We start from the raw sequence: 12854 nt of genomic DNA on the forward strand, positions 1-12854 counted from the left end.
AAAGTCTGCTAGAGCCCAGAGGTTTACAAAGAATTGAAAACCCCCCTTTGGAGATGGTTCCTCTGCTATCTCTTTCCTGTAAATAGCAGCACAATAGCCGGGTAATTGGATCACCCCCTGTGGGCATTTCCTGTTGATAGCAGGAGAATATAGACATACATAGAGAACAATAGGGCTAAAATGTACATTAATTACTGTGGAGTTCTACAGCCTAATACTATATGATCTGGAAATACACACAGATTTGGGGGATAGAAACATCTATGGAGAATAAGAGGGTACAGACGGACTAAAATAGTACATTAATCACTACACCTAATAAAATATAATAATTACAGATTTACGGTCAGTTTGCTAACCTCACATTCCTTCCCCTACTATTTTAGTTCCTGTACCAAGTTGTTCTGGAACCAATAACAACCTGTAGTGGGATGCAGAGCAGAGAATCTGAGGTTTGGATCTACCACCTGAGTCCCACAGAGTGACATCATACCAAACCCATCTTGTAAAAGGCGGCTGGTTTGCAGAAGCAGCAAGGGCAATATCACAATATAAGTTATGCATGTTAACTAACAAGTGAGTTAGCAATTCCTCCTCTTCAGATGCTGGGTACCCCCCCTCTGCAAAATTGTAACCTTTTACACTGGGTACACCTATAGGGTGTACTAATACTTTTGCCCCTGGCATAATGGGGCAGGGAGCACTTTCCACCTCCCCCTCTTGCACAAGGAACAGCTGCCCAACAGCTGGCCAATATAGGGACTCTGGCCCTGGCACTTCCGCCACTCTGTCACATCCTTCCTCCCTCAAACCCAAACTAGGGGCATGGCAAATTTCACTACAGCATTTGGTCTCAAGGCCCAGGGCTGAGAAGGGACCCTCCATCAGGAACAATTCCGCTGGTGGCTGCAGGGCAGGCTGGCCCAAGGCCAGTCCTACCCCCTCAAAAGCCTGGGTCTCACCTGCCGCTTCCTCTGCGCAGTCCTCAGTCTCCAGGATAACCACCTTCCCCAGCTGAATATGCTGGGCAGCCTGAAGCACGACATCATCTGCGACTGGTGTGCTGGTGGCCTGGATGTTGTCGGATACTCCTCTAACCACGGTGATCTCCTCCTGGACGCAGTCCTCATAGATCCCCTGGCAGCAGGTTAATAATTCTGCATCTCCCACCTCAGCAAAAGGGAAGCAGTAGTGCAGCTCCTCCCGGGGTGCCTGGCTCAGAGGCCCCACTTCCTTCACTTTGAGGATAACCTCCCCCAGTATAGAACACTGAGCAGCTTCCTCCCTAGGATGGGGGAGAAGCAGTTGCAAACGGTGCCTTTCATCACGCCCCCTGCGACACTGATCTTGCCATGCTGGGGTATCCAGGAGCCCGCGATCAATCGCCTCTTCCTCTGCCACAATAAAGCACTCCTCCAGACACTCCAATTGTTCCCACACACTCAGCTGTGCACCGAAATGGAGGATACATGCCCGATAATTGGTAAATGCTTTTGTAGGATCTCCCTGATCGTGAAGGATCTGCTGAAGGATTTCCCCGCGAGTGCAGGATTGGATGGGTATACCTCGCAGCTGACATTCTGCTATCAGCTCCTCCATACTCATTTCTTCAAGGGCAGTTAGGGGCCCCCCTGACAACGACCCTTCTCTTGCGGTAACAATTAATTCCGTGGCAGACCCCTCGGTTGTCTGCCCAGATTGCAGTAGCCCCCTTCTAGACCCTTCCTCTGGTTCTATCTGGGGCATCAATTTATTCTGGACTTGTCCTTCAGCCTCAGAATATTGTCCTCTTTGTAGCATCTGGGTAACTGTAGCAATCACTTCCTCTGTGAATTCTACAAACTCTGGCTCCCCCAGCAGATTCCACGAGGTGGCCTGACCTTTACAGTGCAGGAATGCATCCCCCAGGTAACACAACTTGTCCTGTATGCTGGATACTCTCCACCCGCTGACCATCTGCTGAGCTTCTTCCCAGTACTCCCAGATATACTGCATTTTCCTGACAATAAATAACAGATCCGGCTTCCCAGCCTGCCGATACACTGAAGAACCTCCGTCCCTGAGCTCCTCCGCTCCAGGGGTCTTGAGGCATCGATTTTCTTTCCTTGGAAACATTTTCCCTTTCCACAGGAATGACACCTGCTCACTTGCTGAACATCACCTTATTGCATTTTCCGTTTCCTTACATATGGTCTGATCCTCTGTCCTCTGTGCTTTCTGTGCTCGATGGTTGGTGTCTGAATGATCCCACTGTCGCTGCCGCCAAATGTGAAGATACAGGTTCTTCAATCACTCAGACACCGAGCAGATGAAACCAAAATATGGTTTATTTTTATCACAGCACACAAAAGTAGATGAAGACAGGAAAAAGATTCAAATGGTAGCATAAAAACATCCGGGTAGCAAAGTCCTCGTAGCATCAAGGTAAATTGCAGAGTAGAAAGATATTCAGGTAGCAGGCCCAAACAGACAGTCCTTGTATAGTCACAGTCCCAGATCAGTTCCACAGGGCAAACTATCACTTATCCACACAGCTGTGATAGCAGAAAACTGTATAAGTCCACAAAACACTGGCAACTCCACAGAAGAGCTTATGTAGGATGCCCCCCCCCCCAGGCAAACGATGCGCTCACAAGGTCCAGTGGCAGAGTATCACCTCTAGCCAGGATTGCGACTAACATACTGAGCTGGCAGGTGTACAAGTCATTTTAAAAACTTCCAATTTCCCACGGTGATCGCATCCTCTGTGGGGTTGCCCAAGTTCCTGATTGGTGGATTCAAGCATCAGACACATCCCCCCAGGTAATATCCAGCTGGCCATCTGCTGCAGCCCCCCCCTGCTGGGTCGGTTCCAGTAAGTCTGGAAGTAGCCAGGATATGCAGATGCAGTGTCAACACAAGATACAAAACACAGTCTGATTACATTATGTGGTGATCACCCCCTGTGGACAACCTTCCTGTTGATAGCAGGGGCATTTGATCACCCCCTGTGGTGCCTGGTTCCACAAAGTCTGCTAGAGCCCAGAGGTTTACAAAGAATTGAAAACCCCCCTTTGGAGATGGTTCCTCTGCTATCTCTTTCCTGTAAATAGCAGCACAATAGCCAGGTAATTGGATCACCCCCTGTGGGCATTTCCTGTTGATAGCAGGAGAATATAGACATACATAGAGAACAATAGGGCTAAAATGTACATTAATTACTGTGGAGTTCTACAGCCTAATACTATATGATCTGGAAATACACACAGATTTGGGGGATAGAAACATCTATGGAGAATAAGAGGGTACAGACGGACTAAAATAGTACATTAATCACTACACCTAATAAAATATAATAATTACAGATTTACGGTCAGTTTGCTAACCTCACACCCTACATTAGATGGGTGTGGATTGTTAGGTCTTGCACCCTACATTAGATGGGTGTGGATCGTTACATTGTGTACCCTAGATTAGATGGGTGTGGATTGTTAGATTGTGTACCCTACATTAGATGGGTGTGGATCATTAGGTTGTGTACCCTACATTAGATGGGTGTGTATCATTAGGTTGTGTACCCTACATTACATGGGTGTGGATCGTTACATTGTGTACCCTAGATTAGATGGGTGTGGATTGTTAGATTGTGTACCCTACATTAGATGGGTGTGGATCATTAGGTTGTGTACCCTACATTAGATGGGTGTGGATCGTTAGGCCATGTACCCTACATTAGATGGGTGTGGATTGTTAGGTCATGTACCCTACATTAGATGGGTGTGGATTGTTAGGTCATGTACCCTACATTAGATGGGTGTGGATTGTTAGGTCATGTACCCTACATTAGAAGGGTGTGGATCGTTAGGTCATGTACCCTACATTAGATGGGTGTGGATTGTTAGGTTGTGTACCCTACATTAGATGGGTGTGGATTGTTAGGTTGTGTACCCTACATTAGATGGGTGTGTATCATTAGGTTGTGTACCCTACATTAGATGGGTGTGGATCATTAGGTAGTGTACCCTACATTAGATGGGTGTGGATCGTTAGGTCATGTACCCTACATTAGATGGGTGTGGATCGTTACATGGTGTACCCTACATTAGATGGGTGTGGATCATTAGGTTATGTACCCTACATTAGATGGGTGTGGATCATTACGTTGTGTACCCTACATTAGATGGGTGTGGATCGTTAGGTCATGTACCCTACATTAGATGGGTGTGGATCGTTAGGTCATGTACCCTACATTAGATGGGTGTGGATTGTTAGGTTATGTACCCTACATTAGATGGGTGTGGATCGTTAGGTCATGTACCTTACATTAGATGGGTGTGGATCACTAGGTCTTGTACCCTACATTAGATGGGTGTGGATCATTAGGTAGTGTACCCTACATTAGATGGGTGTGGATCGTTAGGTCATGTACCTTACATTAGATGGTCGTAGATTGTTAGGTCGTGTACCCTACATTAGATGGGTGTGGATCATTAGGTAGTGTACCCTACATTAGATGGGTGTGGATCGTTAGGTCATGTACCTTACATTAGATGGTCGTAGATTGTTAGGTCGTGTACCCTACATTAGATGGGTGTGGATCGTTAGGTCATGTACCCTACATTAGATGGGTGTGGAATATTAGGTTGTGTACCCTACATTAGATGGGTGTGGATTGTTAGGTCATGTACCCTACATTAGATGGGTGTGGATTGTTAGGTCATGTACCCTACATTAGATGGGTGTGGATTGTTAGGTCATGTACCCTACATAAGACGGGTGTGGATCATTAGGTTGTTTACCCTACATTTGATGGGTGTGGATTGTTAGGTTGTGTACCCTACATTAGATGGGTGTGGATTGTTAGGTCATGTACCCTACATTAGATGGGTGTGGATCGTTAGGTCATGTACCCTAAACTAGATGGGTGTGGAATATTAGGTTGTGTACCCTACATTAGATGGGTGTGGATTGTTAGGTCATGTACCCTACATTAGATGGGTGTGGATTGTTAGGTCATGTACCCTACATTAGATGGGTGTGGATTGTTAGGTCATGTACCCTACATAAGACGGGTGTGGATCATTAGGTTGTTTACCCTACATTTGATGGGTGTGGATTGTTAGGTTGTGTACCCTACATTAGATGGGTGTGGATTGTTAGGTCATGTACCCTACATTAGATGGGTGTGGATCGTTAGGTCATGTACCCTAAACTAGATGGGTGTGGAATATTAGGTTGTGTACCCTACATTAGATGGGTGTGGATTGTTAGGTCGTGTACCCTACATTAGATGGGTGTGGATTGTTAGGTCATGTACCCTACATTAGATGGGTGTGGAATATTAGGTTGTGTACCCTACATTAGATGGGTGTGGATTGTTAGGTCATGTACCCTACATTAGATGGGTGTGGATTGTTAGGTCATGTACCCTACATTAGATGGGTGTGGATTGTTAGGTCATGTACCCTACATAAGACGGGTGTGGATCATTAGGTTGTTTACCCTACATTTGATGGGTGTGGATTGTTAGGTTGTGTACCCTACATTAGATGGGTGTGGATTGTTAGGTCATGTACCCTACATTAGATGGGTGTGGATTGTTAGGTCATGTACCCTACATTAGATGGGTGTGGATTGTTAGGTCATGTACCCTACATTAGATGGGTGTGGATTGTTAGGTCATGTACCCTACATAAGACGGGTGTGGATCATTAGGTTGTTTACCCTACATTTGATGGGTGTGGATTGTTAGGTTGTGTACCCTACATTAGATGGGTGTGGATTGTTAGGTCATGTACCCTACATTAGATGGGTGTGGATCGTTAGGTCATGTACCCTAAACTAGATGGGTGTGGAATATTAGGTTGTGTACCCTACATTAGATGGGTGTGGATTGTTAGGTCATGTACCCTACATTAGATGGGTGTGGATTGTTAGGTCATGTACCCTACATTAGATGGGTGTGGATTGTTAGGTCATGTACCCTACATAAGACGGGTGTGGATCATTAGGTTGTTTACCCTACATTTGATGGGTGTGGATTGTTAGGTTGTGTACCCTACATTAGATGGGTGTGGATTGTTAGGTCATGTACCCTACATTAGATGGGTGTGGATCGTTAGGTCATGTACCCTAAACTAGATGGGTGTGGAATATTAGGTTGTGTACCCTACATTAGATGGGTGTGGATTGTTAGGTCGTGTACCCTACATTAGATGGGTGTGGATTGTTAGGTCATGTACCCTACATTAGATGGGTGTGGAATATTAGGTTGTGTACCCTACATTAGATGGGTGTGGATTGTTAGGTCATGTACCCTACATTAGATGGGTGTGGATTGTTAGGTCATGTACCCTACATTAGATGGGTGTGGATTGTTAGGTCATGTACCCTACATAAGACGGGTGTGGATCATTAGGTTGTTTACCCTACATTTGATGGGTGTGGATTGTTAGGTTGTGTACCCTACATTAGATGGGTGTGGATTGTTAGGTCATGTACCCTACATTAGATGGGTGTGGATCGTTAGGTCATGTACCCTAAACTAGATGGGTGTGGATCGTTATGTCATGTACCTTACATTAGATGGGTGTGGATCGTTAGGTCATGTACCTTACATTAGATGGGTGTGGATCGTTAGGTCATGTACCCTACATTAGATGGGTGTGGATCATCAGGTAGTGTACCCTACATTAGATGGTCGTAGTTTGTTAGGTCATGTACCCTACATTAGATGGGTGTGGATTGTTAGGTCATGTACCCTACATTAGATGGGTGTGGATTGTTAGGTCATGTACCCTACATAAGACGGGTGTGGATCATTAGGTTGTTTACCCTACATTTGATGGGTGTGGATTGTTAGGTTGTGTACCCTACATTAGATGGGTGTGGATTGTTAGGTCATGTACCCTACATTAGATGGGTGTGGATTGTTAGGTCATGTACCCTACATTAGATGGGTGTGGATTGTTAGGTCATGTACCCTACATAAGACGGGTGTGGATCATTAGGTTGTTTACCCTACATTTGATGGGTGTGGATTGTTAGGTTGTGTACCCTACATTAGATGGGTGTGGATTGTTAGGTCATGTACCCTACATTAGATGGGTGTGGATCGTTAGGTCATGTACCCTAAACTAGATGGGTGTGGAATATTAGGTTGTGTACCCTACATTAGATGGGTGTGGATTGTTAGGTCGTGTACCCTACATTAGATGGGTGTGGATTGTTAGGTCATGTACCCTACATTAGATGGGTGTGGATTGTTAGGTCATGTACCCTACATAAGACGGGTGTGGATCATTAGGTTGTTTACCCTACATTTGATGGGTGTGGATTGTTAGGTTGTGTACCCTACATTAGATGGGTGTGGATTGTTAGGTCATGTACCCTACATTAGATGGGTGTGGATCGTTAGGTCATGTACCCTAAACTAGATGGGTGTGGAATATTAGGTTGTGTACCCTACATTAGATGGGTGTGGATTGTTAGGTCGTGTACCCTACATTAGATGGGTGTGGATTGTTAGGTCATGTACCCTACATTAGATGGGTGTGGAATATTAGGTTGTGTACCCTACATTAGATGGGTGTGGATTGTTAGGTCATGTACCCTACATTAGATGGGTGTGGATTGTTAGGTCATGTACCCTACATAAGACGGGTGTGGATCATTAGGTTGTTTACCCTACATTTGATGGGTGTGGATTGTTAGGTTGTGTACCCTACATTAGATGGGTGTGGATTGTTAGGTCATGTACCCTACATTAGATGGGTGTGGATCGTTAGGTCATGTACCCTAAACTAGATGGGTGTGGATCGTTATGTCATGTACCTTACATTAGATGGGTGTGGATCGTTAGGTCATGTACCTTACATTAGATGGGTGTGGATCGTTAGGTCATGTACCCTACATTAGATGGGTGTGGATCATCAGGTAGTGTACCCTACATTAGATGGTCGTAGTTTGTTAGGTCGTGTACCCTACATCAGATGGGTATGGATTGTTAGGTCGACAAGATTTAGGTCGACACTCATTATGTTGAGAGACTATAAGTCGAAAGGCCATAGGTTGACACATGAAATAGGTCGACACGGCTTATGTCAACAGGTTCATTTTTCAAGTTTTTTGGTGTCTATGTTGATATAGGTTGACATGGACAACATATAAGTCTACCACATCCCCATATAAGTCTACCACGTCCCCTCACATAGCTTGCTGCACTTGCCATAATTCCGGCACACTATTATATACCCCCCTTAACGTCCACTGGGATGGTAAAGTATGAATAAGTCCTTTTTTGGAAGAAAAATAATGTGAAAAACTCACGTCAACCTTTGTCATGGCAAACTTATTGCTTGTGTCGACCTTCTGACCATGTCAACCTAACATAACCTTTTTCTTGTTTCAACCAATGGCCTGATGACCAATAGTGGTCCACCTAATGAGCGCATGCCCATTAGATTATTGCTGGGGCCCAGAAAGGATTGTTTGCTTGTTTGCCAACCTTACAATAAAACAGAAGGTTGCTACAGTATACCGAAAGCACTTTATAACAGAGGGAACTAATGGGCCCGACAAACATAGCGATGTGAGTAGTGCGACCTAGCTATGCTAGGTCGGGCAGTGCTGCACCGCTGTCGCTCAGCACACAGAGCTGACAACCCACCAACAGTGTCAGTGCTGTGTGCTGAGCGAGCACTGCCCATCAATCACGGACAGCGATGTACCGGGACGCGCATTGTTGTCGCTATAGCCCGTACACACACACACGGATGTAATATCGGCATGTGTGTAGGCCCTTTAACTGTTCTTAGCATTATCTGTAGCACAGATAGGCTATTACCAAGGATGAATTCAGGTGAAAGAGACAGGATTTGAGGATTTTCTGGATAACAGGATTAAGCAGCTCAGTGTAGATGCTGCTGATACATACTGTAGCTGTCTAGGTTAGCTATTCACTATGTGAAAGTAAAACATAATGGCCAGTTACTACATGGGCAGAATTGTGATATGATATATGTACAGGACATGTATAGCCTAACACTCACTGTACAATAGCAGCCCATATACTGTATATCTTGTTTGTCATTTAGAATCTTAGCTGTAAATATGCAGATAATCACAAATTATTCTTTATTCCATGTTTTTAATTAGAACCGTTTTGCTTCCTGTGGTGATTGTTAGTAGAATACATTTACTGGGTATCTTCAGTATTAAGGGTAATCATGGATTACAGATTACACATTATGTTTAAGAATGGAGTCTCTTGCAGCAATTCTAATCCCTCCCTCTAATAACATTAAGTTAAGAACATGTGCTTACAGCGGAGCTGATGGATTTCCCCATAATACCTGATTAGTTTCAGATATTGTGGAAACAAAATAAAAAGCTTTTTACAAAATCACTGGTATTAACTGTAATTCTAGAAGGGCCTGCCTTTAAAGTTGCAACTTGGTTAGAATATATGATGCAATAGTGTTATTGCGTCTAGATTTAAGGTTTAACTTATAATGACCACACATCAACAGATTAACTAGTTGGCTGGTTGGAATGATAATTGGGTAATGTATGTGAATGGGTTGGGTGCAGGATACCAGCAATCGAGAAGTTGTTGGTAAGAATGCCTACCCCTGCATCCTGACTGCCTAACATTCCAACACGTTCTAAACTAAACCTAACCTCCTCTAGTCCCTTACCCCCCCCCCATCTCCCTTGTAGCCTAACCCTAACCTCCGTATTCACAGTTAAACCATAAACCTCCAAAGCCTAAAATAAACCCTTCCCCCACAGTATAGCCATTACCCTCCCTGGCATACTTACGTTTAGGATTCCGGCAGTTGGAGTCCGGTGGTGGCATTTTGACAGGTATCAGGATTCCCGCATTGGTATTCTGACCACAGGGATTCCGTTTTTTGCAATGACCTACATCCAGTGCTATTTTTCAGCAGGAACCAGCAGGAACTCAGTTCCTGAACCTCTAATTAAATATGACATCATCAGGAACTGAAAATGTACTTTCCATAAGATAAGTTTTATTTTAAAGTCACCTGTGAGTGCCTTTGTTTCTAAATACAATATATACATCTATCTCTCCCTCCCTCTCTTTATTATATATATTATTTTTTATTTAATTGATCCACCCCTAGACCTGGAGTTCCTGGACCTATTTTTCCAGAAAAATAGTACTGCCTACATCACATGTGAACTAATAATAATGTTTCATTTGCTCCCAAAAAAACGCATCCAGACAAGTTAGTTAAATAAACCGTGTTCAGTTTAATCAGTTTACGGGAAACTTGCACCCCAGTTAAATAATTATTCAACTGTACCAGAACAAACCTATTTCTGCTCCATCCCACTGGTATAGACTCTTCTTTGCAGGTGGTAAGATGCATTTGTGACAATCTTCTGTAGAAGTTACAGCTGCCATGGAGGAGGAGGTTTAGCGGCTTCTGTTAATATTCAGATTAAGATGGAATGTAATATTTCCTATTTCCCTAATGATAGGGTCTGTATATGCATTCTTACCATTTAGTTTCAGACACAACTGTACAAATGAAGGTTTTATGACTCAAACTCTATTGTAACTCTTTAGACTAGCAATAATAAGGTTAATATACTGTATAACCCACATTATGGTGGGAATTCAATTACTAGGAAATTATTTGGCAAGTTAAATTATTGCAGCAGGATCTGCAATTTACAGCAGTCCAATCTCATAAATGTACTGCATAGGTGAGTGAGCCCTTACACACAGCTGCTCAGATGGCGAAAATTCTTCGATGGTACAGGAATTGCGTGTGGATTTGCGATCCATTTGCAATTATCTCGCTATATAGCAAGGGGCGTTTTCTCTTTCTGTCTGGGTGGTGGATTTCTCCTCACAGTCCACTGCGAATTCTCACAATATAGACCCATGCTGAATTAGCCTCAATGCCCCATAAGTAAATACATTCACAATTACTCCATATCTAGTAAATACATTTTTGATAATAATACTTACATAACATTTACATGCTCTTTGTCCAACTTAATCCAATAGGAAAATTGGGTACTTGTGTATTGTCACAGCACCGGCGCACGCGTTGGCATAGTCAGAGCTACGTAGGCAGCGTAGTCAGAGCTACCTAGTCAGGATCAGCCAGTGCAGTCATAGTAAGGCAGCGTTGCAAGCGTAGTGTAAAGTAACGAGTAAAGCTGCCGGCGTCCACAGACGGACACCGGCAGAGAGGCGCTCCATGTTAGTTGATCGCACGAGTGGACACATTACACAAGCCACCGAGTCCGAAGCGTGACAAGCGCAGCGAGTCCCGCGAAAACAAGCCCGAAGCGTGGCGAGGGGACGGGGATTACTTCACATGTATTGTTCACCACGCTTCGGGCTCGGTAGCTCGCTGTGCTCGCCACACTTCATATAATCAGCTCCACGCCAACATGGATATTGGGGGTTTGAACAGGTCAGGAGGACGCGTTGTGTCAGCTCGCCACGCTTCAGGCTGATGTGGATAGTGAGGGTTTTAAATGGAGGCATTTGCCAGAATTTGACATTGAGCACTGGCAAATGCGTCCTGTCCTTTTTTGTGCACAAGACGCACGTGCGCCACACCCCCTAACCCTGTCCGTCGCGCGTATGAGATGCTCACGCGTTCAACTAACATGGAGCACCTCTCGGGCGGCGTCCACCAGGGTTGGGGATCTGGCAGTTCCCAGCGCTGTATGTGAAGCGCGTCCTCCGATGATGTTCCGGCATCTGCCAGCACACACGACCCTGTGGACGCCGGCAGTTTTACTTACTTCACACTAAGCTGACTACACTTGCTACGCTGCCTTACTACGACTACGATGGCTGAAGCTGACTACGTAGCTCTGACTATGCTGCCGCTGCCGTGCGACTACTACTTAACGGTCGCTGTGATAATACACAAGTACCGAAAATTTGTTTTTTATATAGAAAATAAAAAATAAACCAAAAGTAAAATAAATGAAGATCTGGAAAGACCAATTATTTAATAGCGAGGCAGCCAATCAGGAGCAAAGAGCAGCTAGTTAATAGCCATGCAGCCAATCAGGAGCAAAGAGCAGCTAGTTAATATAGCCATTCAGCCAATCAGGAGATATCTCATACGCCGCCTCATAAATCACAGAAAAAACAGCACCAGATTGACTGCCTAGATTTTTAGTAGCTGAGTGCTGCTCATAATATAAGCCAGTACAAATGGAATATGTAAAAAGAGAGAGAGAAATATTTGGGTGGGTTATTTTCAAATTGAAATCTAAATTGCAGTGTAAAAATAAAGCAGCCAAATGTAACTTTTTCTGCACGTTACATCTGCCTCACCTGCAATCAGGTCTGAATAAGGCCCATTGTCTAATCTGGTGCTAATTTTAACAGAACTCTAGGTACTTGTGTAATATCTGGGCACCCGATTTTTTCATTGTATTGCATCGCATCGCACTACTTAAGGCATGCAATGTGATTTTTCATTGTAAAGACCAGATTTTTAATTGTACAGTCACCCATGGGTGATTTCATACCCCCACTATCCAACTACGCATGGAGGTGATCTTATATAGTGTGGCGAGTGCAGCGAGCCACCGAGCCCCGCGAATACATTTAGTTGACCTTCCTCATGTCGACCTTTATGCAAATTCGACCTTAAGTCATGTCGACCTTGGCCCATGTCGACCTTAAGTCAGGTCGACCTTCCTGCCAGTCGACCTAGTGGGGTCGACCTAATGACTGTAGACCTAAATGCAGTCTGACGAATGATCCCATTCCCTACGCATGTAGTTGAATCTATATAGTGTGGCGAGCGCAGCGAGCCACCGAGCCCAAAGCATGGCGAGCGCAGCGAGGCCCGCGAGGGGACGCG

Source organism: Crinia signifera, chromosome 2 (genome assembly GCF_055691185.1).
Source record: "Crinia signifera chromosome 2, ASM5569118v1, whole genome shotgun sequence".
Lineage (NCBI taxonomy): Eukaryota > Metazoa > Chordata > Amphibia > Anura > Myobatrachidae > Crinia > Crinia signifera.